Here is a 6,000-nt window from a genome sequence, read left to right as displayed (position 1 = left end):
TGAGCTGGATGGAGCTCTGAATTAGTGGAAGGTGTTCCTGTGCATGGGAGGGGAGTTGGAATGGGATGATCTTTAAGGTCCCTTCCAACCCAAACCATTCTGTGATTCTGTGATTGCCAGCAGGTCCCCTCTACTCAGCAGTGGTGAGGCCACACCTGGAGCACCGTGTCCAGTTTGGGGCTCACCAGTACAGGGCAGACGTGGACATATTGTGGAAAGTCCATTGAAGGGCCACGAAGATGATGAAGAGACTGGAGCACCTCACAGATGAGGAAGGGCTGAGAGAACTGGGACTGTTCAGCCTGGAACAGAAAAGGCTCAGGAGGATCTAACCAATGTGTATAAATACCTAAGGGAAGGTACAAAGAGGACGGAGCCAGGCTCTGTTCAGGGGTGCCCAGTGACAGGACCAGAGACAATGGGCACAAACTGAAACACAGGAGATTCCCTCTGAACATTAGGAGACAATTTTTTTCACTGTGAGTGACCAAGCACTGGCACAGAGTGAATAAATAAAATTGAATGTTGCAAAGAAGGCAAAAGGATACAACTATATGACAGTGGTCATGTGGCCAATACAGTGAAGTGTAGCAGAAATTGAATAGTAATTTTTTTCAATTAGAACAAAAGAACTTTAAAAATAATGCTGAAAGATTACTTGATTTAGTGAAGTTGACAGTAGAGAGGCATAAAGGGTTGATACAGTTAAACATTTCCATTCTGTGCTTGGGGAAGAAGACAAATGTTGCGGGCACACTGCATGATGATGAAATACTTTTCCACAGTTCTTAAGCAAATACCAGTCAAATAGCAGATATTAATGTGGTTTTGCTTTAAATCAGACAGGCACTTAGTTGAATATTTCCCAATTAGCACTGATAGGAATAGGTTTGAATATTAACAATTTTCCATTTTTTCCAATGACATGGTTCAGCCACACAATGTGGGTCTTGGAGAACTAATTAAATATTTGTATATATGAGTTCACTTACTGGTTCAATCAAGTCTAAGCAGGGGTTTACGGAATATATTTCTCATCAAGTTAACTTGCTGGTTTTTTTCTGTAATTCAAAATCCAGTTAATAAAGATTTAAAGTCCTTTGCAGATTTGCCAGCATGCTCATGATTACATGTGGCAAAAGCCTTGCTGGAGATGTATCTGGGTCAATAAAAGGTTTTGTTGACTTTGGCTCATATCTAAATGTGAGGAAGTGGTACCTGTGCCAGCAGAAACACTGCTCCTGAGAATGTATCCAAGGGGACTCTCCTGGCCTGGCTCTTCTGGCACAGAGAGCCTGTCCTAGAGAAGGCTCCTGTGTCAGGCTGATTCAGTACTACCTGATGTTCTCAGCAAAAAAACAAGAAATGTTTCAAAACTAAGGTTGTATATAATAAATAGTATGTCTGACTATCTAGCAAATCTAAACTTGCAGTTTATTTTAAACAGAAAACCGTAATCAGCTTGGAGTATTTCTGAAGGCATTATAGCCCTTGCCACTTTAGGAGTTATATCAACCCAAAAAAACTGCCAAAAAAACTGGAGTCCTGAGGAAGATTGTGAGCTGGAGGTGTGTGGTGAAGAGAGGTTACCTTGGATCTGAGTGTCAGGATGGAGATAAGCAAATGTGATTTATTGTAACAGGATAAGATGAAAGCTTGTACGCTTTGAAAGAGTATGTGCACCGAAATGCAGTTCCTTTCCAGGAAACAGGGACCATAAATAACCTACAAAACTCGTGAGAAAAAAACCCAGATGGGTCTAAAAAAGTTATATGTATATCTGCTCACCTGGCAAAAAAGGATGATTTCCTGGATTTGGCTACAAGGAAACAATGAGTACACCTACAGATTCTGCATTAGGCCAGTATTTGGCACAATTTGAATCCTGTGTGCAAGTTGTGTGACAATAATTGAGGAAACATAGAAAAACTTGGGAAGAAGAGCTTCAGGAATTAAAAAAAAAACAAACTTGCTTTATATCTGAGACTCAGGAAGGGAGATCTCTGTGTTTTGGTAAATCAGTAGAAAAGCTTGATCGGTGTGTGCACAAACCAAATGGGTGCTTTAGAAACAAAAGCTTTCTGAGCTGTCAGACAAAGGTAAAACCAGATCTAATTGTGTGGCCTTTACAAGAGATAGTTCCAACACAGTCAAGGGTGTGTAAGTGTGTGGTATAAACACAGAAGGACCTTTTGTTTCCTTTCAAAATTGTGGTGATTGTGCACTTTATTCATGTTAGAAAGGGCAGTGACATCATGCTTCAAAAGAAAATAAGCCAACATCTCCTGGTGTAATGCCACTGCCAACTTAAGCCTGATGTAACACTGAGCCTGCCTTTTCAAGCAGACCCAAAAATGAGTAATCCAAAGGCATCCATTGACGGGCCAAAGTGTTAGTTGGTGCCTTTGAAAAATTCAGTGCCAACACTAAAATGGATTTTACCGTGTCTAGGCCATGGATCTTCTCTGCTCCAGTGAATCAGTTTAATCAACTTGGCAACTCAAGGTATTTTGGCAAGTAAATGAAATTTTTGTGTAGCAGAGACATATGAATGATCTGTGTGAATAACAAGCACCATTTTGTCCTTTTGAACTTGTCCAGAAAGAGATTTTCAGACATGTCTGCAAAATGAGCAGTGAAGTTAAACAGCAGGGAGGAGAAAAAAAAAAACCTGTCTAGTCCTGGCAGAGCACACCTAAAACTCTGCATCAGTAAACAGAGTCTCCTATTGGGGCTGACTCTTGCCTCCAAATAAAAGGTGGCTTTAACAGCTGAATAATCTCATTATGCACATCAGGCCTGTGCCTGGTGTCACAGTCCAATATTGCTGAGGGCTTGTTCTAAGCCTAGAGGGGTTTAAATGCTTTCCCAACCTTAAGAAAAAGCTTCTGTCAGAGCCTGGGTTCTAAATGTAAAATAAATACCAGATCCTCACTCTCCAGCTCTGGGCTGTGTAGCAGAGACAGCTTTTCCCAGCTTGGGCAGCTCTAGAGTTGCCCCAGAGGCGATGCCACGCCCAGACGTGCAGACAGGGAACATTTCAAATAAATTGGGGAATTCTGTGCCACTAAACTCACCACTGCAAAATGCCTTCTGGATGTCCAGGTGGGAACAGCGCCTGAGCAGGGGGGCAAAGTGCAAAGACCAGATTTAGACTAGAAAAGACACTCTGACAGAATCACAGTGTCGTTAGGGTTGGAAAGGACCTCTGGAGATCATCCAGTCCAACCCCCATGCCAAGGCAAGGTCATCTGGAACAGGTGACATGGGAACACATCCAGGTGGGTTTGGAATGTCTCCAGAGAGGGAGACTCCATGCCCTCCCTGGGCAGCGTGTTCTGATGCTCTGTCACCCTCCATGGACAGAAGTTCTTCCTGATATTGAGGTGGAACTCCTTGTGTTTTAGTTTATGGTCATTGCTCCTCGTCCTGACACCAAAGAGAGTCTGGCACCATCTCTTGGCACCCGCCTTTGAGACATTTATGTGTATTGACGAGATGCCCTCTCAGTATTCTCTTCTCCAGACTATCCAGGCCCAGTTCCAGCAGTGTCTCCTCACACGGGAGATGCTCCAGACCCCTCCTCATCTCTGTGCCCTCCGCTGGACCCTCTCCAGCAACTCCTTGTTTCTTGCGCTGATGACCCCAGACCGGGGCACAGCCGCGGACGCCCGTTAACCCCCAATCCCGGTATCACTCGTTGTTAACCCGCCGCTCCCCGCGGTGTTTTGAGCGGTGACACCCGAGTGTCCCCCCGGCCGGTGTGGCACAGACACGTCACGGCGGTGACGTCAGGCGCGGCCACCGGCCGAGCCGCGCGCTGGGGCCGCCAAACAAGCGGCATTCCGAACTCACTCCCCCCTTTCCCGCCACGGCCGAGCCCCTTCCAGTTCCTTTACCTTTTCCCCTCCCCTTTCCCGCCCCACTCCCGTTCCACTTCCCCTTCTCTGCCACTTCCGCCTCCGCAGGTCCCGGTAACCCGCCCGCCGCCAGGCCCCCGCGCGGGGCTGCCCCGCGCGCCGCCTGACCGCCGCCGCTCGCGAAGCTCCGCTCCGCGCCGCCCGCAGCCGCGGCCACGCCGCGCTTCAGCGGCGCCGCCCGTCCCTTCTCGCCCGGGCGCGGCGCGGCGGGCTCGGCCGGTGCGGCGCGGGCTCGGCCGGTGCGGCGCCGGGGCTCAGGCGGCGCCGCGGGCGGCCCCGCGGCCGTGAGGGGAGCAGCGGGCGGGGGCCTCGGCGGGGCGGGGGAGGTGGAGGCGGCGACCGGGCCGGGCGGGCCCATGTCGGCACCGGGCACAGGTACGGGGGGAGCTGCGGGCGAGGGGGGCGAGGGCAGGGCGGCCCCGCGGTGTGTGTGGGGAGCGTGGCCCTGGGGAGGCGTTGGGACGGCGCAGGGGCCTGGCGGGGCCGCGGGGAGGGGGGTCCCGGGGGTTCCCCGGGACCGGGGCGGGGGGGTCGAGGCGGGGAGGGCTCGGGCGGCGGTGCCTGAGGGCGCGGGGAGAGGGCAGGGCGTGCTGCTGCTGCCAGCCGGGAAGGGCGGTGGGAGGGCTGGGAGCAGGCGTTGGGGTGTGCGGGAGCGAGCGGGGCCGTTCAGTGCCCCGTCTGTGGCCGCCGTTTGCCGGTGGAAGGCGCGTCCCCGCGGGTCTGACAGCGAAACTCTGAGTCCCGAGACGTGTGGAAGTGAAAGTAAAAGCGCCTGGCTGTTCGCCAGGCCGGGCTGAGGATGGGTCAGTGCCGTGGAGTTGTGTCAGAGAGGATATCGGGAAAAGGTTGTTCGCCCAGAGGGTGGTTGGGCGCTGGAACAGGCTCCCCAGGGAAGTGGTCACAGCACCGAGCCTGACAGAGCTCAAGAAGTGTTTGCACAATGCTCTCGGGCACATGGTGAGATTCTTGGGGCTTTCCTGTGCAGAGCCAGGAGCTGAACTGATGATCCTTGTGGGTCCCTTCCAACTCGGAATATTCCGTGGTTCTGTGACCCTTCTCTGCCAGTGCATGGGGTGCTCCTCTCTCTGCACTGTGGTTTCCTGCTCTGCTCCTTGTCTCATTTTCCAAAACTTGTGGCTGAGTTTATTTTCTCCTCGTTGACCAGGGCATTTTTCTGATGCATCTTCCTCGTTTTTCTAATGCACCTTCCCTTACTTTAAGAGAACCCTGGTTACATTTCATTCCTTGAAACTTTTAGCTTTCCAGTGGTGTGATAACCAGTGATGGAGGAGTTTGTTGCTCTGTCAGATTTTTCGGCTGGTCAGAAGTGGGGACATCTTGCCTCATATCCCCTCATTTCTTTCATAGTAGAATAGCTGCAAAAAGAACCGTTTATGTGATCAATTTTATTTCCAGTGGCAGTAAAAACAGAACGTGAAAAATCTCAATATGTTTAGTTTAATAGAGCTGTATTTCTTCCCCCCATATATGTGTTTGCAAGGATTGAGATTCTGGATCATGTTAATGCAGACTGTGAGAACAGACTTTTTATTGACTTGAGAAGATTGATTTGAGGGCCACGGTGTTGGTGTTTATCCTTTATTCTGAATTGTGACTGGGCTAACAATGCTGAATACCTCATATGACTCTGGTTTCCTTGAGAGTAAGTACATAGATGCTTTTTCTTAAATGTTGCTTCTGTATCTCAAGACCTGTTTCTTAAGTTTCTGAGCCCAGAGTATCATGAACCCAGTCCCATCACTTTTTCAAATTCCAAGAATGGTGTGAAGTTTTAAAAAAAGTAGAAATTTAGATACACTAAAAACGTCTTAACCACAAATGAGTTAAGGTGTGTCAAATATTGGAAAATTAATAGAAGTAGTTTTCTCTGAAAAAATAGTGTCTGTAGGCACTGAAACTAAGGAATGTCAAAGCATGTGAGTGTCACTACAGAAACGGGCCGCCAAAGGCATGTGGATGTTTGTCTTGTCTCTTTTTTTCCTCTGTCCTTCCTAATTTTCAGCTGTGAGTGCTGGTTTGTCTGTTGGCTCATGGAGTTCCTGTCGTTATTGTGCCTTCT

The 6,000-nt window shown here is 49.2% G+C and overlaps 1 protein-coding gene across 3 annotated transcripts in view; it reads left to right on the top strand.

Moving 5' to 3' along the window:
• Positions 1 to 4,231: 4,231 nt before the first annotated feature.
• UPF2 (UPF2 regulator of nonsense mediated mRNA decay) overlaps positions 4,232 to 6,000 on the top strand; it is a 55,588-nt gene continuing 53,819 nt past the window's right edge. For 2 of the 3 annotated variants that reach the window (XM_032687959.1, XM_032687961.1), the window contains exon 1: positions 4,232 to 4,295. The gene's annotated coding sequence lies outside the window, so the exon portion shown is untranslated. Of the gene's footprint in view, positions 4,296 to 4,596; positions 4,724 to 6,000 lie in introns of those variants that run through there. The other variant, XM_032687960.1, reaches the window with a different exon arrangement.

Source organism: Chiroxiphia lanceolata, chromosome 5 (assembly GCF_009829145.1).
Source record: "Chiroxiphia lanceolata isolate bChiLan1 chromosome 5, bChiLan1.pri, whole genome shotgun sequence".
Lineage (NCBI taxonomy): Eukaryota > Metazoa > Chordata > Aves > Passeriformes > Pipridae > Chiroxiphia > Chiroxiphia lanceolata.
The sequence above is the reverse complement of the archived record's forward strand: the minus strand, read 5'-3'. Positions and strand labels throughout refer to the sequence as shown.